General features: G+C 42.4%; 1 protein-coding gene across 1 annotated transcript in view; it reads left to right on the top strand.

Annotated features, from left to right (window-relative positions):
- The window catches only part of HTR1D (5-hydroxytryptamine receptor 1D), a 124863-nt gene that overhangs the window by 57646 nt on the left and 44998 nt on the right, over positions 1-22219 (top strand). The gene's annotated exons all lie outside the window — the stretch shown is intronic.

The following is a 22219-nucleotide window of genomic DNA, read 5'->3' as shown; positions in this document are numbered from 1 at the left end:
AACCCACAACATGTTGTCAAAGGAGCTCGCAATAGAAGAGAAACAGACCATCATTAGGCTAAAAACAGAGGAAATATATCATAGAGATAGCATAAATGGTAGGAGTGGCAAAATCAACAGTTTGGTACATTCTTAAAATAAAGAGTGCACTGGTGAGCTCGGGAACTCAAAAAGCCCTGAACGTCCACAGACGACAACCGTGGTGGATGATTGCAGAATCCTTTCCATGGGGAAGAAAAACCCCTTCACAACATTCACCCAAGTAGAGAACAATCACCAGGAAGTAGGTGTTTCAGTATCCAAGTCTACCATAAAAAAAAAAACTTCATAAGAGCAAATATAGAGGGTTCACCACAAGGTGCAAATCAGTAATTAGCCATAAAAATAGAAAGGCCAGATTAGACTTTGCCAAAAAAGCATCTAAAGAAGACTGCCCAGTTCTGGAAAGGCATTCTTAGGACAGATGAAATTAAGATCAACCTATACCAGAAAAATGGGAAGAAGAAAGTATGGAGAAAGCTTGGAATGGCTCATGATCCAAAGCACACCATGTTCTCTGTAAAATGCATGGCTTCCAATGGCACTGGGTCACTAGTGCTTATTGATAATGTGACTGAAGGCCGAAGGAGCTAGAAGAATTCTGAAGTGTGCAGGACTATACTCTCTGCTCAGATACAACCAGCAAGTTTGATTGGATGGCACTATTCTGGAATGGCCAAGTCATTGACAAGAACTCAATTCCATTGAGCATGCATTTCATGTGACTAAGGGAACAACTGATGTCAGCTGCAATAATAGCAAATCAAAAAATACAAAGGAGGAAATCCAGTATTTGGTGAAGTCCATGACTTCTAGACATCAGGCAGTTATTGCCTGCAAAGAATTATCTGCAAAGTATTAGAAATGACCATTGTATTTATGGTAAAGTTCATTTTACCAATTACATTGAACCCCTGAAATGAGGAGACTTTGCAGAGAACTGGTTGCAATTCATAAATGTTTCACATGATATTTTGTGCAACCAGTTTAACTAACCCTGAAATCTACACTTCAATTGCATCTAAGTTGTTTCGTTTTAAATAATAATATAGTTGCATTCAGAGGCCAAATCACGAAGACTTGGTCACTCTCCAAATATTTCTGAACCTAACTGTATGTTGAGAAATATCTACATGTCTTTTTCAATGCGATTTATGATACTTCACTCCAGTATACAGATCTACAGCTCATACCTGGTAAAATAAAAAGTCCTAGGTTTATAGTAGTTTCTGAGAAGAGAAAGATCATACACTTAATAGGCATATACTTTCTGCCACTGTCTAGTGCTTAAAGGGAATCTGTCACCCTATTTTGTGCCTATCAGCTGCTGGCACAACAAAAAAGTATATGCGACATAAATGATAATAAAGTGAAGCCAGAGACCAACCAACCTTGCTGTGATGTGGGCTGCGGGACCCCAACGCGCATTTCGCTACTTAGCTTCTTTGCCACCCAAAATGCTCATTGGAGTCCCGCAGTCCATATCACAGCAAGGTTGGTTGGTCTCTGGCTTCACTTTATTATCATATATGTCGCATATACTTTTTTTCTTGGCTAACAAGTACTAATGATAGCAGTTACTCTAATATCAGGTTAAAGCCTCTTTGTCTGTGGTTTAATTTGTAGGTCTGGTTTCAGGATCACTTTATTACTTTTAGACAAATGTGCAAATAATGGTAGCAGTCACATTTGATATCAGGTTATAACTTTTCTGTCTGTGGTCTAATTTGTACTTCTGGGTTTCGGATCACTTAATTATGCACTATTGCTCCTTATATGACTATTGAGAGATATTTGTGACTTCATGTATATTTTTTGCACATCCTCCCCTTTTGGTGGGTAATACTTTTTTTTACCTTTTTTGTGCATTTTTTAAGGCCAATTTTATTGGTATATGTGATTGATATTATATTGCCACTTCTCCACCCAACCCCACCTGTGTGTGGTACCTAGGTGTTGCTGATTCCCTTATGTATGTAATAATCTATATATTTTATTTACTGCTCCTGGCTCCATTTTTTCTTGGGTTTTTGTGATGCTATAATGAATGCACTCTAATATTTTTAGCCTTTTTTTGGTGTTAAAATTAGGGTTAGGCTAGGGTTGAGCTAGTGTTGGGGCTAGGGTTATGGTTAGGGCTAAAATTAGTGTTGCGCTAGGTTTAGGATTAGGCAAAAGTTACCGTTGGGCTAGAGTTAAGGTTGGGCTAGGGTTAGGATTGTGGTTGGGATTATGGTTAAGGTTGGGATTAGGGTTAGGGGTGTGTTAGAGTTAGGTTTGTGGTTAGGGTTATGATTAGGGATGGGATTAGGGATAAGGGTGTATTGGGATTAGGGTTGTGGTTGGCATTATGGTTAGAATTGGGATTAGTGTTAGGGGTGTGTTAGGGTTAGGGTTGGAGTTAGAATTGGGGAATTCCACTGTTTAGGAATACCGGGGGTCTCCAAACGCAACATGGCACCACCAGTGATTCCAGCCAATTTTGTGTTGAAAAAGTCAAACGGTGCTCCCTCCCTGTTGAGCCCTTCCATGTGCCCAAACTGTGGGTTTCCCCCACATACGGAGTATTGGCGTACTCAGGAGAAATTGCACAACAAATTTTGTGGTCCATTTTCTTCTGATATCCTTGTGAAAATAAAAAAAAATTGTTCCAAGGTAACTTTTTGTGAAAAAAGTAAAATGTTCATTTTTTCCTTCCACATTGCTTTAGTTCTCGTGAAGCACTTAAAGGGTTAAACTTCTTGAATGTGGTTTTGCGCAACTTAATGGATGCGGTTTTTAGAATGGTGTCACTTTTGGGTATTTTCTGTTATATTGATCCCCCAAACTCACTTCAAATATGAGGTGGTCCCTAAAAAAATGGCTTTGTAAATTTTGTTGGAAAAATGAGAAATCTCTGGTCAACTTTTAACCCTTATAACATCCTAATAAAAAATATGTTTCCAAAATTGTGCTGATGTAAAGTTGACATGTGGGACATGTTATTTATTAACTATTTTGTGTGATATAACTCTCTAATTTAAGGACACAAAAATTAAAATTTAGAAAATTGCAAAATTTTCAAAATTTTTTGCCAAATTTCCATTTTTTTCATAAATAAACGGAAGATATATTGAATAGATTTTACCACTAACATGAAGTACAATATGTCACAAAAAAACAGTCTCAGAATCAGTGGGATACGTTGAAGCGTTCTAGAGCTATAACCTCATAAACTGGTCAGAATCCCTCGCCTACTGTATTATCACCCATCCCTTGAAGATTGTGAGCCCTCGCGGGCAGGGTCCTCTCTCCTCCTGTACCAGTTATGACTTGTATTGTTTACGATTATTGTACTTGTTTTTATGTATACCCCCCTCACATGTAAAGCGCCATGGAATAAATGGCGCTATAACAATAAATAATAATAATAATAATAATTGTAAAAAATGGCTTTGTCATTAATTACCAAACTGGCTGTGTCACTAAGGGGTTAAATCAAGAAATTTTGCATACCAAAACATTGGGGCAGATTTACTACTTTAAGTGCTCTTTGACTATAGCAAAAATTGTACCAAATTTGTTGTATTTTGGAGAAATTTGAGATGACTAGCTTTTGACTCAATAATAACATGTTAAAAATACTGATGGTGTGATTGTGTGATTGCACAACTGCCCATTGGTTACGTGAAAGCTGAGCAAGTTTAAAAATAATGTCATGCACTAAGCAAGTGTTTTGCTCATTTGACAGGTGATTGTAAGCCTATTTATAAAGAAATGCCTAAAAATGCTCATTCTCAATTATTGGCCTTTGTAAATAGACCCTTCCTTCAATTTTTCATCCAAAATAAGTCATGACAAATTTTATGCATTTTGAATGTAATTAAAATTTATAATTCCTAACTACTGCAAAGAAAGTTCCTCAGCTTATGTTATCAGAATGATCGATTTTTTTGTTGATCATAGAGATTGTATTAAAGGGGTTGTCCAATACTAGGACAATGCCTACTTAAACTAAATATTTTGCCCCTAAAAAATAAATAAATCCCATGGCTGTGATGCAGTGAAATGACACGTGATGCCCAGCACCCAATCAGCACCAGCGTCACAGTCCCTGCCTTCGGACAAACAGAAAATGAAGCGGAAGTTTGGGCTACAGCTGATCTCAGACTTCCTCTTTATGTACATTTTGACAGGAGGTGGAGACAGTGGCACCAGTGCTGAATGGGAGCTGGGCATCTTGTGTCATTTCACTGCATCACAGCCCCGGGACCACGAGTGCCGACACCACTAGAATGGAGCTGGCACGGGAGGTGAGTAAAGGTTTGTTTATTTTATTGGGACCAAACATTTAGTTTAAGAAGGGGTTGTCCTAGTAGTGGACAACCCCTTTAACCGCTTTCTGATAAATGATGTTCTATTATGTCATGGGTTAGGTCCCATTCTTGATTCAGGCTCAGGAGCACAATAGCAGGAGCATATTCTCACAATGGTACATTTCCCTAGATAGAAACCATGTCAAAAGGTAAATAGGAGAATTTTCTCCGCTCACTAATTACTGTGTTATCACTAGTGGTGAACTATGAAGTAAATCTACAGGGTAAAAAAAGGATGTAAACAGTGCTAAACATGTTATTAGATCTAAAACTGGGAAGACTCAGGAGCGACAATAAATGTCTGAAACAAGAGGTTAGTATTGAAGAAAGCAAGGAAAACTAGTAATAGAGCGAGAATTAGGAATACATTGAATGCACAGTACAGTAAAATGTACAATAGGACAGTAGTTGAATGATACCCTTTAGGGAGAACAGCTAGAAGCATCTGTATGGAGTAGTGCAGTGCTATGGAGTGTTAAGTAACACTGTATATATATATATATATATATATATATATATATATATATATCACACGCTGCTAACTCTCTGAATAAAGTTAATTTAGTAGATGTCACTTGCAGCCCTATTTCACACTGCTATTACCACCATACAGTGACCATGAGTGGTGGATAACAATTACATTGCATAGTATAAAAGGGACAGCATTGATACAGCTAAGTATAAGAGAAGACAGGTCTTTGAACCCGCAGCTATTTTAAAATGAGTTTTTAGCAACTGCTATGGGAGAACCAGTGAGAACCTAATTAGAACAGACTGAATTTCAAAAATTTCAGATTATTGTATTTAAAGCGAACCTGTCACCAAGTTTGAGAAATGACCACCACCTTTCAGGGCTCATATACAGCATTTTATAATGCTGTATGTCTGCCCCCAACCCGACCTGTAAGAGAAGGAAAATCACCTTTATAATGCTCACGTGCAGGGCAGTTCAGTCTGAGGGCTGTTGATGCTCTTAGTCCGGTGACTCCCATCTTCTTACAATTGCCTTACTATCCCTGTCTCGGGCGTACTCTTAACCCCTTCACGACCCATGACGCCTACGTAGGCGTCAGGAAAAGTCGTGCCCAAACGACCCATGACGCCTACGTAGGCGTCATGCTATAAATCGCCCTCCTGCGGGTTAGGTGACAGGGGTCACTGAGAGGTCACCCGACCCGCACACAGAGGACACTCTATGATTAATCCCAGGGTGCGTGGCTTAGCCCCCACGTGCCTACGATCGCTCTGATTGGCTGTTAAAAGTGAAACAGCCAATCAGAGCGATTTGTAATATTTCACCAATTAAATTTGGTGAAATATTACAATCCAGCCATGGCCGATGCTGCAATAGCATCGGACATGGCTGGACACCGACACCCGACCCCCCCCCCACACCGACTGGCGGGGCCGATCGGCCCCCGCCACCGATGGACCGATGGACATCATCATCTGCTCCCCCTCCCCTTCCTATTGCTCCCCCCACCTTACGATTCCCCTGGTACCTCCGATGTCCCGTCGTGGCTCCCGGTGTCCCGCTGTGGCTCCCGATGTCCCGACATCCGGATGATGGGCGCCGCCATCTTGCAAAATGGTGGGCACATGTGCAGTGCTCCTGCCATTGTCCAAGATGGCGGCGCCCATGAATTTGCCGGCTGCCCGTTCATTTTTCATTTTGATCACTGTGATACACTCTCACAGTGATCAAAATGATGAAAAAGTAAATACACCCCTCGTTTATCACCCACATAGCCAGGCACAAATAATAAAATAAAAAAAATATTTTTTTTCCATTTAAGGTTAGAATTAGGGTTAGGGTTGAAATTAGGGTTAGAGCTAGGGTTATTGTTAGGGTTAGGGTTAGAGATAGGGTTAGGGTTAGAATAGGGTTAGGGTTAGAATTAGGGTTAGGGTTGGAATTAGGGTTAGGGTTGGAATTAGGGTTAGGGTTAAAAGGAGGGTTGGAATTAGGGTTAGGGTTGGAATTAGGGTTAGGGCTGGAATTAGGGTTAAGATTAGGGTTAGGGGTGGGTTGGGGTTAGGGTTAGAGTTAGGATGAGGTTTAGGGGTGTGTTGGGGTTAGGATTGTGGTTAGGGTTATGATTAGGGTTGCGTTAGAGTTAGGGGTGTATTGGGGTTAGAGTTGGAATTGAGGGGTTTCGACTGTTTAGGCACATTGCGGGGTCTCCGAACGTGACATGGCGCCACGATTTATTCCAGCCAATTTTGCGTTCAAAATGTCAAACAGCACTCCCTCCATTCCGAGCCCCAACGTATGCCCAAACAGTGGTTTACCCCCACATATGGGGTATCAGCGTACTCAGGAAAAATTGCACAACAACTAATTTCTCCTGTTACCCTTGGAAAAAAAAATTGGGGGCTAAAAAATGATTTTTGTGAAAAAAAATGATTTTTTTATTTTCACGACTCTGCGTTATAAACTTCTGTGAAGCACTTTGGGGTTCAAAGTGCTCACCACACATCTAGATAAGTTCCTTGGGTGGTCTAGTTTCCAAAATAGGGTCACTTGTGGGGGGTTTCCACTGTTTAGGCACATCAGAGGCTCTGCAAACGTAACATGATGCCCCCTTCCACATTGCTTTAGTTGCTGTGAAGCACCTGAAGGGTTAATAATCTTCTTGAATGTAGTTTTGAGTAGCTTGAGGGGTGCAGTTTTTAGAATGGTGTCACTTTTAGGTATTGTCTGCTATATAGACCCCTCAAAGTGACTTCAAATGTGAGGTTGTCCCTAAAAAAAATGGATTTGTAAATTTTGTTGTAAAAATGAGAAATCGCTGGTCAACTTTTAACAATTATAACTTCCTAACAAAAAAAAAAATGTTTTCCAAAATTGTGCTGATGTAAAGTGGACATGTGGGAAATGTTATTTATGAACTATTTTGTGTCACATAACTCTCTGTTTTAACGGAAAAAAAAATTAAAATGTGAAAATTGCGAAATTTTCAAAATTTTCGATAAAATTTCCGTTTTTTTCACAAATAAATGCAAACATTATCGACCTAAATTTACCGCTAACATGAAGCCCAATATGTCACAAAAAAACAAACTCAGAATCGCTAGGATCCGTTGAAGCGTTCCTGAGTTATTACCTCATAAAGGGACGCTGGTCAGAATTACCAAAAATGGCCAGGTCATTAAGGTCAAAAATAGGCTGGGTCATGAAGGGGTTAAAGATAGAGAGGCCTTAGTCCCCAACCTTACTATGCTCCTGTAAAAACCCTAATCTGTTCCCTCCCCCACCTCATGAGGCATGGGACAGAAATGAAAGGTAAACCATTGTATGACTAGAAGGTAGGGTGCACTACACACGATTCTATGGGAAATATAGACAGAGGGTGCTGCAACATGCATAGAAAGTATATCAATGTGCATGAAGAAAAAGACCTATGCATAAAAGGCACACTCCTCAATGTAGGAAAAATTTACAAAATATTTTTTATTGACCACAAAAAGCACACAGTAAATAAAAACATCTAAAAGTCAAAAAATGACAATACAACAACCCTAGTACCAATAAAATCCATATGACTATAGATATATATAAGATGCAATCCAAAAAGGAATATACAGTATACAATGTATAAATAACAATGATTCAAGCCCCAGTATATGTATCAAATGAGAAGATTGTCCCAAATGCTGTGAATCACAATCAAATTGAGTGGGAGTATACAGCTCAATAAACTACACACAACATGAGAATCTATGTGTCCAAAGTTGGGTGTCCCCAAAATTGGTAGACAATAATATACAAAAAGACTCAACAAGATGTAATCCCTACAATGGTGCTAAATAAGGCAATAGACCCCACAAGTAATGCAGTCACCTGTGATATCATCTAAGGAATGGGGGTCGCAGAAAAAATAAATAATAACAATAACACCTAAGATATGATAGTCTAAGGTGAACAAAAAAGAATAATAGATGACAATAATGATGGAAAAATAGTTAGAGCCAAAGATATAATAGCTGAGACAAAGCATCAGTCACCATATGGGGAAGTCAGTTGGTCAGATCAAGGCAGCAAAGAGCTCCATATTAAATAGTCAGTCCTGGAACCAGGGATGTGTGGGAGACCCCACGCGTATCCCTGCACGACGCAGCTTGCGTTCCATTGCTATCAAAACGGCGCATCCGCCTACATCCGCATACATCCGCATGTCCTGCGTACCCAATTTTAAAGATAGCTATGCAGGCCGCAAGCAGAAGTAGGCAGACCTAAATGGAAGTGGGCGGAGCTTCAGGGAGGAAGTACGCAGCCATCCGCAGAGCCCCGGTACGCAAGTATGAACTTAACCTAAAGATGGAATATTGCAGATACATTCCTATTGCCCTAATTGCCAGAATAGTTGAGAATATGTGCTGTGCTCTTTTCGCCAATAGGAGAATTAATTTGTCCTAGTAGCATACTGTCCTTACATAGAACAGAATATTCAGGTGACAGAACATAACTGGGGTTAAATACCCATGTATAATAAATGTTTTTCATATGAGGTAATTGGAATTGTATCGATAAACTAACTTCTACATATATAAACGCCTTATTGTGTCTGTCTGTAACTGAAATCGCAGGCCGCTGATCGACCGCGGCCGCCAGGCCCCCACCAGGCCGCAACCAATCAGCAACAGGCGCAGCTGTTTGTAACGGTAAGCTGCGCCAATCAGCGGCCCGCGCAGTTGGGGGCAGCACTCAATCAGCCGCAGGGATTATTAGTAAAAAGATTAAAAAAAATTAGTATCACCGATGGCCTCCAATGTCCTTTCCACCCGCCCGGCCTCGCGGTCCCAGGAAGGCTTTGCGACTTAGACCCGCGATGACGTCACTCTCGCGAGAGCACAACGGTATCAGCGGTATAAGCCGCAAATCATTACTGGGAACGCGAGGCCGGGAGCGTGGAAAGGACATCGGAGGCCGTTGGAAGGTGGCCATGGGTAACAAAAACACAAACATACTCACCTTCCGGCGGCCCTCAAACTATTTTCCTTCTCTCTCCAACGCGCCCGGCATCGAGGTCCGAGTAATGCTTTGCTGCTTATACCACTGATGACGTCCCCTCTCGCGAGAGTTACGTCATCTACGGTCTTTAGCGCTAAACATTACTGACACCGCGATGCCGGCCACGTGGAGAGGAGAGCGGGGAGGCGCACCCGCATTGCTGATTGGTCGCAGACAGAGGCCTGCGCCAGTGATCATTCGGGGATACAGGGCCGTGTTGCTTATTGGTCGCGGACACAGGGCCGCGACGCTCATTGGTGGCAGATACACAGAAAGGGGGGAGAGGGGACCATGCATACCAGGATTGGGGGTGAGGGGACCATGCATGCCAGGATTGGGGGGGTGAGGGTACCATGCATACCAGGAAAGGAGGGTGAGGGGACCATGCATACCAAGAAAGGAGGGTGAGAGGATCATGCATACCAGGAAAGGGGGGTGAGGGGACCATGCATACCAGGATGGGGGGGTGAGGGGACCATGCATACCAGGATTGGGGGGTGAGAGGACCATGCATACCAGGATTGGGGGGTGAGGGGACCATGCATACCCTGAAAAGAGGGTAAGAGGACCATGCATACCAGGAAAGAGGGGTGAGAGGATCATGCATACAAAGATTGGGGGGTAAGAGGACCATGCATTCCAGGATTGGGGGTGAGGGGACCATGCATACCCCGAAAGGGGGGTAAGAGGACCATGCATACCAGGAAAGAGGGGTGAGAGGATCATGCATACCAGGATTGGGGGGTGAGAGGACCATGCATTCCAGGATTGGGGGGTCAGGGGACCATGCATACCAGGATAGGGGGTTGAGGGGTAGCATGCACATCAGGATTGGGGGTGAGAGAACCATACATATCAGGATTGGGGGGTGCATTATTGCATTATTATTAAATCTTCGAAAATAAACTGCATACATATTCTAGAATACCCGATGCGTTAGAATTGGGCCACCATCTAGTTTCTACATAAACAGCTAAAGGGTTGCATATTTAATGAATGAAATCCTCTGACATTAACAGTAGGCTATCCTGTAGCTATCAAAGTATACTATGTTCAATACAAAATGAAAGAATGTTAACACCATAATTATTAAAACTGGATCTGCTCTCATTGATTTTATGAGCATATTGCATTTTAAAATAGGTTTCAAAAAGTCATGATATCTCAAGACAACATTATTTATCGAAACACGCCTGAAGACATAGCACAAAAAGATTGTCCTTGTCTAATCACTATCATCACTATAATGTTTTATAATCCATATACTGCACATTAGGCCATGCGTTCACGTCATATGTGAATTTCTGTGTTCTGAATATAACATTTTCTGTGTTTCTTTTGTAGTAAGTATACAATAGAATTCCTAAGGCTGGTATGTGCTGTATTTTTTAACACTAGAAATGCTATCATCGATAACAAATAACAATATGCACTTTGGATACATACAGGAACATTTGACAATAACTACACTGTGTTCAGTGAAAATATTGAAAAGCTTATCCTATGAGGTTGCAAAAAGCTGAGCTTTACTAGATAATGTGGGTTGTGCTTTTCTTTTATTTTTTTGCAAATAGCATAAGAACATAAAAGTATCTGCAGATGGCATTTCATCAGGGGTGGAGAGGTCGGTTTGGATTATCTGATTCTGTACAAGGATATTAAAGATGCTGTCTTAACTTCGTAAATGGGTAAATTAGGAAAGTGCTTGTAAAAACAAGTTACTTTGCAATTTACCCATTATTAAAAATCCTCTCCACTCTCAATAACAGAGGGATTTTTAATTCTGTTGTGTACAGCTCATTGTCTCCAGGCTACCACTCCATCACTTTCCTTCTTTGAACTGGTTACAGAAGAAGATGTTACCAGACTCTTTGCATCTTCTCGCCCTACTACCTGCAAGAGTGACCCTATTCCCTCTCACCTTCTTCAGTCCCTCTTCCTGGATTTCGCTACCTATCTAAAATATTTAACCTCTCACTTTTTCCAGTATCTTTTTCTCCTCTTTCAAACATGCCATTATACTCCTATAGCTAAAAACAATCCCTGTAGCTGAACTGCACTGCCAACTACAGGTCAATCTCTAATCTTCCCTTTTTCTTTAAACTCCTTGGTCCTTGTCTAATCCACTATCTCTGATGCCTCTTTCACACATCAGGTTTTCGCCGTCAGGCGCGATCCAGCACTTTTGCTGCGGGTACTGGGCGGCAGCAGCAGAGGGGTCAGGAAAAGACTTATGCGCCAGAGTTCTTGCATCTGAATGCATCTTTCCAGAACTGTCTAAAAGTCTTGTCAGAGCAAATCTCTGCAGGCTTTCAGCAGATTAACTCCAGCATTCTGGAGGTGAAGACACTTCTGCAAACCATGCATTCAGAAGCAAGATCTTCGCCAAACCACACCTTTTTCAGGTCTGTTGTGGAGCGCATGGAAACGCTCTCTCCTACCCAGCAGATGCATGCAATGCATTCATGCCACGGTGCTCTCCAGCACGTTACCTCCCAACCTCCTACTCCCACCCCAGTAGTTCCTCCACCTGCACCACCTCCAGCCACTTTCCATCCTCCCCCTCCTATTACATACCAGCCACCTCCCCAATACCAGCAACCTCCCCAGTACCAGCAACCTCCCCAGTACCAGACATCTCCCCACTTCCAGCAACCTGCCCCGTACCAAACTCCTTCCCTGTACCAAACTCCTTCCCTATACAACTTGCCATCAACATCATCTGCTCCTACAGTCCCTGCCCAACCCTCCACTTCACTGCCCACCACCTCTTCTGCCTCCCACATGTCCACCCATTCTGTAGCTTTTTCCACACCTTCACCTCTAACTGTTCCTTCCCCACCACGATCCCAGTCCTCTCTCCACACTCCCAGTGTCGAAGTGTCCCGCAGCCCCTCCAGCAGTATTTCCACCCCACACTACACAGATTTATAATGTGTGTTTTTTAATAAAAATGGTCATTTGGTTTAAAACATTTATTAAAAAAGTTTTTTTCACTTTAAAAACATTTTACAAAAAAAAAATATTTTAAATAAAAGTTAAATTATCGTTTTACAATGGTTGTCTGTCATTTCTTTCTGCGGCGAACTATGTTTAAAAAAAAGGTTAAATACAGGGTATTTCAAAGGTAAAAAGGTATTCAAAACCAGGTATATAACTGTGGGTAAATTTTAGCTTTTTGCCACAGTTGTGTTCCTGGTTGTGTTTGAAGCAAAGTATTTCACCTAAAAAGTTGTGTTTATTGTTGGTGATTTCCTAACAATGTACACAACTTTTGTTAAAAGGTGAAATACTTTGCATAAAACACAACCAGGTACACACCTGTGGCCTAAAGGTAAAAATAGTAAGACCATGACAAGATAGCCAACTTTGGTTGGCAAAGGTATATACTGTTGGTACAGAAGGTACACAAGTTTGGTTAAGGGCACAAATCTTTCACACTCTGTCATCCTGCCAGGGTACTCTGCCTTGAGGTGACATAAAGTATAGTGCAAAATTGTCCCTCATTACTGAAACCATCACAGAACTTCTAGTGGTAATGTCATGGTAATCTTGCAAGGTGGTTTCTTCAGAGGTGTCCTCAATGGAAATGGGTTCCTTGCAGATAACAAAATTGTGGAGTACCACGCAAGCTTTGATCACCTCGTCCACAGTTTCTGTCTTGAGGTTGATCGCAGTCAATAGGACCCGCCATTTGGCTGTCAGAATACCAAAGGTACATTCAACCATTCTTCTTGCTCTTGTGAGGCGGTAATTAAAAATGCGTTTTGTTCTTGACAATCCTCTGCTACCGTACGGTTTCAAAAGGTGTTCTGACAGCTGGAAGGCTTCATCCCCTACACAGACAAATGGCATAGGTGGACCAGATGTTTGCGGCAGCGGTCTAGGGGGTGGGAACTGGAAGGTGTTTCCATACAGTTTACGCCCCATGGCAGACAGTTTGAAAACTTGAGAGTCATTGGAGCGGCCATAGGCCCCAATATCAACCGCAATAAATTTGTATTCCGCGTCAGCGATGGCCATGAGGACAATTGAAAAATATTTCTTGTAATTGAAATATTCCGATCCCGATCCGGCTGGCTTTACAATGCGGATAGGTTTCCCGTCCACAGCGCCCAAGCAGTTCGGAAACTGACATATCTGTTGAAACTTTTCTGAAATTTCAATCCACCTCTCTGTTGTGGGCTCTGGTAAAAACTCTTCAGCTAAGGAGTCCCACAGTGCACAGCATGAGTACTTCACTATTCCAGATATGGTGGAAATCCCGAGTCTGTACTGGAAATGCAGTGACGAAAGGGATTCTCCAGTTGCAAGAAATCTGTGGGGAATTAAAAAACAATCAATTAGTTTAAAATCACAGCATTACATACCAAAAGTCAGCTATAACACTTGGAGCTGCAAACTACCACCAACAAGATTGCAGTGAAAGTGTGCTCTGATGCGAGCATATCCAATAAATGTGGCTTACCTTAAAGTCACCATCAGACGCTCTGCGGGTGAAACAGAGAAGCGGCAATAGGTGTCCGATTTTCTTATGAGGTGTGCAATGCGCTCCACCAAGTAATCAAAATTCTCCATTTTCATCCGAACATATCCAAAAAATGTATCCGGGTTTCGTCTAAGGTCCATGCAGAGTGTAGAATAGACCCCACGCGTCATTCTCTTGGCTGTGATGGGGTGGATCCACAAATGTTGTCTACGATGTCTGATGCGCTGCTGTCACGCTCTCTCCTTCTCCAGAACAATCACCCGCAAACGATTCGCCTCCGCTGTAAAATCCGCCAAATTCTTCAAAATATTTCCAATCACAACATCCATCTTCGCCAGTAACTTGCTATTCTCTCCAACCTGCACTTTCTCCTCTACAACCTGTCAAAGAAGGGCTGTAGGAACACGCTATATATAGTTTTTCAGTAGCCAATCCCTTTCTGAAGGCCACAAGGGGCGATTTTAAAAACCGGATCCGGCGTAATCCGTCGAAAAAAGGATCGAAAACCGGATGAATCGGATGAGACGGATCCGGTTTTGGCTGTCAAGCGCAAGACGGATCCGGCAGAAAACCGGATCTGTCACATCCGGTTTTACTAAACATTTGCCGGATCCGGCGCTCTGGCACGACGCCGGAACGCGCCTGACGCCGAAAACCTGATGTGTGAAAGTAGCCTTAGATAAATCTTTTCTCGACCCTTTAAAATCCAGTTTCTGCTCTTTACACTCTAATGAAACTACCCTTACTGAAGTCTATAATGATCTACTAGCAGCTACTGTAAATCTAATGGTTACTACTTTCCACTGAGTCTCATGGATCCCTCTGCAGCATTTGACACTGTGACTCAAGAACATTGTTCTGAAGCGCCCCAGGGGCCGTTGGTTTTTCGGTATCGGGCCGGTGTCTTAAAGTGGAAGTGTCACGGTACGGTGGCGGTGACCCGGTCCATGGCCCCTGGCGCTCATGTAAAATTGAAGAATTGATAAGGAATAAAGTTTGTGTAAATATATAAGTTCGTGACGCCACCTGTGGTATTCTGGTCAGAGGCAACCAGCGCTGCAGTGCCATTCCCCTGGGACCGTTGGTATGATGCAGCTGAAGTGAAAAGGCTCTCCACAGGCAGAGCTGTAATCTCAGGGCTGTTGAGAGAAGTTTTTGAGGCAGTGATGTCATGTGGCATGAAGATTGAAGCAGTGCTGAGTTGATGACGCAGGAAGAAAACAGATGACGCAGTTGAATGTACTTCCAAGACTTTACTCACAGTTCTGCCTGCAGTACAGATGCCTGCCTCAGTGCTGTGTCCTTCAGGTGAGGGGTCCAGTCAACTCCCAGGCAAAATGAAGTATACCCTTCCAGCACTTCCTGTCAGTATGTACCTTTCCTGGTCATCTCCACAATCCTGTTTTCTACGTTCCTTCCTTTCCAGCACCTCACAGTCAGTGTCCCAGGCCAGCTGCTGCAGATCCTGTCAGATAACGTGACTCAGGCGTTTCTTTGATCCTATGTGGCTGCCTTTCTGGTGAAGATGACTGTGGTAATTTGCTGTGGCCCATAAAGTTGCCACAGCTGTCAGTTCGCTAGTTAGGTCCCGATGTCCACTCCACTAGGCTAGGGGCTGAGACCCTTCTGCGACCTGGATTCTTCCCCCACCTCACCTTGGATGCCGGCGCCTTTTCTGCAGTGTCTGCACTCATGTTCCTGGGGTTCACGTGATGTTGAGCCCAATCAGTGCTGGCGTTACATTCTCCGCCTTACGACATATATGTAATCAAGAGGAAGTGAGTGGCCAGCCGCAGCTCTGACTTCCTCATGGGTAATGCGAAAAGGATTGCGGACAACCCTTTTAAAGTATAAGCAAAGTAAAAGTACACCACGCAGAGCAGGAAAAAAGGCACAGTCTGTTCCACCTGATAGCTAGAAACTAGCAACAGCCTGGAAAATAAATTTGCATTTTCTCACTATAGCCGCAGCTCCAGTAAGCTGGCTATCCAGGATTTAAATGCAATTTACCTGCATATTAACTCAATATTTGCAGGTAAATCATGGTCTTATGTGAGATTTGTGTACAATAATGTTCAAGCATCTGAGTTTCTCAATTGAAGTTTCCCTGTTCTGCTCCCTTCTGGTTGTTGTTTTTATTTGGCAGAGTTCTGAAGTGAAAAATTGCTCCTGATTTAATCTGGCTGAGCCTTTGAATCTATTAGTTGTGTTTCTAACCACACACAACCTGCCATCTCAACATACAGCACTACATCATGTTTTGAGGTTGATCCAAGTTCTTTCAACTGTAGTTTTAAGCTTTTATATCAAAATTTGAATGCAAAATATCCACCATAATATGCAAATGTGAATACATCTTTCGTTAGAGAATGTTGCTCATTGCTAATCACTCTATCAGTTGTAGAGATAAAGAGCAGTGAAAGCTTCTGTCCAATGTTACTATAGAGCAAAAATCATTTGACTTAAGGAGGGAGTTGGATATTTGGTTCTATAGTAGGGAGATGGACATACTGCCCACTCTTCCCCTTGAAGAATATGTAAATTGTTGTAATGTGAACTGTGATGAATAATGTGAATTGTGACTTGTGTTAATGATGGTGATGATGTGTGTAGTTTGGTGGTAGGGATAGTGAGAGTTAATGTTTGGTACTAGCCCAGATTGAGAGATTTTAAGTTGAAGGGAAAGTGACAGTTTCCTGGTAGTGAGCCAGATAGGGCCTGGGATGTATAGGTAAAGGACCTAAGGTTCAATGTGAACAGTGCCACACATCAAATAGAAGTATTTGCTGGCGTAGGCAGGCCCCTCACCTGCCAGGCCCGGTCTCAGCAGCAACAGCACTCATTACGCCCCTGCTTTTCACTTATAAATAAGTTAGCATCTCTCTAGTGGATAGATGAAGAAGAGTTTGTTCAGCGAAAACAAGTTAAGAGTGACCTCTTTTCACAATCTATTCTCCCTAGAATTTAGCTGATGTTAGAGGATCCAGTGGCTTAAACCTTGAAAAATTACCTATTAGAGTAGCAGTAGATGATACACATTAAACACCAGTTTTCTGTCATAGCAGTGGTGCAGGGAGTGATTGCAATCATTGCTCAAATCATCACTTACTATGTTGTGAGCAGCAACTGTAAGCATGCCCCAGCAATTTGATTGACAGCCTGTCTGCACAGATATGTTGTAGAGTGAACTGTCAAGGAAAGTGCCTGAGCATGGAGTTGAACGCAACCTATAAAAAATTAAAAAATCGGTCCATTTTTAACCAACCAGAATCGCGCAAATGTTTCATGAACAGTGATCTGTATGTCATTCGATTGGAATGCAAGGATGCGATTTTCTCGCATCTAAGCATCCGTGTGACATCCGTATGGCATCCGTATGACTAGATTTTCTCGCCGGCTTGCAAAATGTACATATAATGGAGCCCTATGACAGGTTAAAACACAAGCAAAAGAATAGATATAGAAACATATATATATATATATATATATATATATATATTCTACACACAGTGTATATACAGTGGGGAAAAAAAGTATTTAGTCAGTCAGCAATAGTGCAAGTTCCACCACTTAAAAAGATGAGAGGCGTCTGTAATTTACATCATAGGTAGACCTCAACTATGGGAGACAAACTGAGAAAAAAAAATCCAGAAAATCACATTGTCTGTTTTTTTTTTCATTTTATTTGCATATTATGGTGGAAAATAAGTATTTGGTCAGAAACAAAATTTCATCTCAATACTTTGTGATATATCCTTTGTTGGCAATGACAGAGGTCAAATGTTTTCTGTAAGTCTTCACAAGGTTGCCACACACTGTTGTTGGTATGTTGGCCCATTCCTCCATGCAGATCTCCTCTAGAGCAGTGATGTTTTTGGCTTTTCGCTTGGCAACACGGACTTTCAACTCCCTCCAAAGGTTTTCTATAGGGTTGAGATCTGGAGACTGGCTAGGCCACTCCAGGACCTTGAAATGCTTCTTACGAAGCCACTCCTTCGTTGCACTGGCGGTGTGCTTTGGAACATTGTCATGTTGAAAGACCCAGACACGTTTCATCTTCAATGCCCTTGCTGATGGAAGGAGGTTTGCACTCAAAATCTCACGATACATGGCCCCATTCATTCTTTCATGTACCCGGATCAGTCGTCCTGGCCCCTTTGCAGAGAAACAGCCCCAAAGCATGATGTTTCCACCACCATGCTTTACAGTAGGTATGGTGTTTGATGGATGCAACTCAGTATTCTTTTTCCTCCAAACACGACAAGTTGTGTTTCTACCAAACAGTTCCAGTTTGGTTTCATCAGACCATAGGACATTCTCCCAAAACTCCTCTGGATCATCCAAATGCTCTCTAGCAAACTTCAGATGGGCCCGGACATGTACAGGCTTAAGCAGTGGGACACGTCTGGCACTGCAGGATCTGAGTCCATGGTGGCGTAGTGTGTTACTTATGGTAGACCTTGTTACATTGGTCCCAGCTCTCTGCAGTTCATTCACTAGGTCCCCCCGCGTGGTTCTGGGATTTTTGCTCACCGTTCTTGTGATCATTCTGACCGCACGGGGTGGGATTTTGCGTGGAGCACCAGATCGAGGGAGATTATCAGTGGTCTTGTATGTCTTCCATTTTCTAATTATTGCTCCCACAGTTGATTTCTTCACTCCAAGCTGGTTGGCTATTGCAGATTCAGTCTTCCCAGCCTGGTGCAGGGCTACAATTTTGTTTCTGGTGTCCTTTGACAGCTCTTTGGTCTTCACCATAGTGGAGTTTGGAGTCAGACTGTTTGAGGGTGTGCACAGGTGTCTTTTTATACTGATAACAAGTTTAAACAGGTGCCATTACTACAGGTAATGAGTGGAGGAAAGAGGAGACTCTTAAAGAAGAAGTTACAGGTCTGTGAGAGCCAGAAATCTTGATTGCTTGTTTCTGACCAAATACTTATTTTCCACCATAATATGCAAATAAAATGAAAAAAAAACAGACAATGTGATTTTCTGGATTTTTTTTTCTCAGTTTGTCTCCCATAGTTGAGGTCTACCTATGATGTAAATTACAGACGCCTCTCATCTTTTTAAGTGGTGGAACTTGCACTATTAATGACTGACTAAATACTTTTTTTCCCCACTGTATACATATGTATATATACACACATGTCATTGAGACACATATATATATACATATATACATACAGGGGTTTGATAAAATACTGGAAACACCTGGAAACATCAACAAAAGTTAGTTTAATATGGTGTAGGTCCACCTTTTGCAGCGATTACAGCCTCAGTTATCCGAGGTATGGATTCATACAAAGTGTGAATTGTTTCCAAAGGAATTGTAGCCCATTTTTCGGTTAAAACACCCTCTAGTTCTTTGAGCGACAATAGTGGCGGAAATCGACGTGTAACTTGAATCTCTAAAATCGACCATAAATGCTCAATAATGTTGAGGTCTGGGGATTGTGGGGGCCAGATGAGATGCTCAACTTCATTACAATGTTCCTTGTGCCATGCTTTAACGATTCTAGCTGTATGAATTGATGCATTATCATCCTGAAAGATGGCGTTCCCCTCCGGGAACAGTGCTTGAACCATAGGATGCAAATTGCCTCTTCAGAGAGAAAGTGAACTTTTACTCTACAGCGCCACCTGTTGGTAGTAGCGATCCTACAAGTCACAATCAACCCTTTAACGAGTCTTGTAATATGACTTAGGATAAAAGCCAAATCAGAATCTCAATTTGCAGACACGGTGTTTCAGGCTATTGGCCCTCGTCAGTGCAAAGTATGAGATCTGATTTGGCTAGGTGAGAGGCTCTGGACTGAGGTCTAAGGGGTAAGGTTTCTCCTTGTGGAGAGTGACATACCAGCTCTGGCTTGTCAAGGTAAGGAGGCTTATTCACCATGCAATGCTCCTCTGGGAAATTAAATATGCAAATTGCCTCTTAAGAGAGAAAGAGGTCTTTTACTCTACAGCGCCACCTATTGGTAGTAGCGATCCTACAAGTCACAATCAACCCTTTAACGAGTCTTGTAATATGACTTAGCTTAAAAGCCAAATCAGAATCTCAACAAGGAGAAACCTTAGGGTATGTGCACACGCTGCGGCTTTGCTGCGGTTTTGCTGCGGTTTTGGCCCTGCAGAACTGCAGCAGTTCCACAGACATGGTACTTTACCAAGTTAGCCTATGGGTTTTCAAAACCGCAGTGCTCACGCTGCGGTTTTTACCTGCGGAAAAGCTGCATTTTTTTTTCCGCAGCATGTCAATTGTTTCTGCGGATTCTGCTGCAGTTTGCCACCTATTCCATTGTCCAGGTGTCAAACTGCAGGGCAAAACTGCAGGCCAAACCGCAGCAAAACCGCAGGTCACTTTACCTGCGGTTTTACCTGCGGTTCCGCGGGAAAAAACCCGCAGGTGAATCTGCAGTGTGTGCACATACCCTTATCCCTTAGACCTCAGTCCAGAGCCTCTCACCTAGCCAAATCAGATCTCATACTTTGCACTGACGAGGGCCAATAGCCCAAAACGCCGTGTCTGCAAATTGAGATTCTGATTTGGCTTTTATCCTAAGTCATATTACAAGACTCGTTAAAGGGTTGATTGTGACTTGTAGGATCGCTACTGCCAATAGGTGGCGCTGTATAGTAAAAGTCCTCTTTCTCTCTGAAGAGGCAATTTGCATATTAAATTTTCCAGAGGAGCATTGCACGGCGAATAAGCCTCCTTACCTTGACAAGCCAGAGCTGGTATGTCACTCTCCACAAGGAGAGGAGAAACCTTACCTCTTAGACCACAGTCCAGAGCCTCTCACCTAGCCAAATCAGATCTCATACTTTGCACTGACGAGGGCCAATAGCCCGAAACACCGTGTCTGCAAATTGAGATTCTGATTTGGCTTTTATCCTAAGTCATTTTACAAGACTCGTTAAAGGGTTGATTGTGACTTATGGGATCGCTACTACCAATAGGTGGCACTGTAGAGTAAAAGCTCTCTTTCTCTCTGAAGAGGCAATTTGCATATGAACCATAGGATGCACTTGGTCGCCCAAAATGCCTAAATAATCGAGGCTGTTAATTCTTCCATGAAGGGATATCACTGGCCTGGCGGATCTCCACGAAATAGCACCCCAGATCATCACAGAACCTCCGCCATGTTTTACTGTTGGGAGAAGGCAGTCTGGATGGAATGCTTCTTCCAGCTGTCTCCTAACGTACACTCAGCCGGAGGTCGGAAATAGGGTAAATGATGATTCGTCTGAGAATATCACATGTTTCTACTGCTCGAGGGACCTATTCTGGAGGTTTCTACACCACTCTAATCGCTTGGAAACATTTGTCATTGAGAGCAGCGGTTTTCGAATTGCAGCTCTTCCATGGAATCCAGATTTGTGCAGCTCCCGACGAACATTTTTTGTGGAAACTGGGTTCTGTAGGTGTTCATTGAGCTCAGCAGTGATTTTCAGGGCCGTGGTCTTTCGATTCTCTCTCACAATTCACTTTAGAGTCCGACTGTCTCTCTTAGTCAACTTCGACTTTCGGCCGGACCTGTGCTTTGCTGCAGACGTTTTTCCTTCTCTTTCAAACGCAGTCATTACTTTGGAGACAGTACCTCTTGCCATAACAAGCATTCGGGCACTTTCTGTTACACTATCGCCTGCCATACGAGAACCAACAATTTGGCCTCTTTGAATATCCGAGAGGTCTGCCATTGGTATCAGGTTTTCATCAATGTTTTTACAATTCTGCAAAGCAAACAGTTAATTTACATACACATCACAACACAAATAATCAACTACAAAACATTACCATATGTCATGGTTTGCATGTTTATAACATGTTTGAAGATTATGATGCCAAAACGTTAGGTGTTTCCATTATTGTGTCCAACCCATATAAATATATATACAGTTGTGGCCAAAAGAATTGACACCCCTGCAATTCTGTCAGATAATACTCAGTTTCTTCCTGAAAATGATTGCAAACACAAATTCTTTGGTATTATTATCTTCATTTAATTTGTCTTAAATGAAAAAACACAAAAGAGAATGAAGCAAAATGCAAAACATTGATCATTTCACACAAAACTCCAAAAATGGGCCAGACAAAAGTATTGGCACCCTCAGCCTAATACTTGGTTGCACAACCTTTAGCCAAAATAACTGCGACCAACCACTTCCGGTAACCATCAATGAGTTTCTTACAATGCTCTCCTGGAATTTTAGACTATTCTTCTTTGCAAACTGCTCCAGGTCCCTGATATTTGAAGGGTGCCTTCTCCAAACTGCCATTTTTAGATCTCTCCACAGATGTTCTATGGGATTCAGGTC

The sequence above is a fragment of the Dendrobates tinctorius genome, unplaced genomic scaffold, assembly GCF_039654945.1.
Source record: "Dendrobates tinctorius isolate UK_male_01 unplaced genomic scaffold, ASM3965494v1 ptg000015l, whole genome shotgun sequence".
Lineage (NCBI taxonomy): Eukaryota > Metazoa > Chordata > Amphibia > Anura > Dendrobatidae > Dendrobates > Dendrobates tinctorius.
Note: the sequence above shows the minus strand (reverse complement) of the source record. Positions and strands in the feature narration are given on the sequence as shown.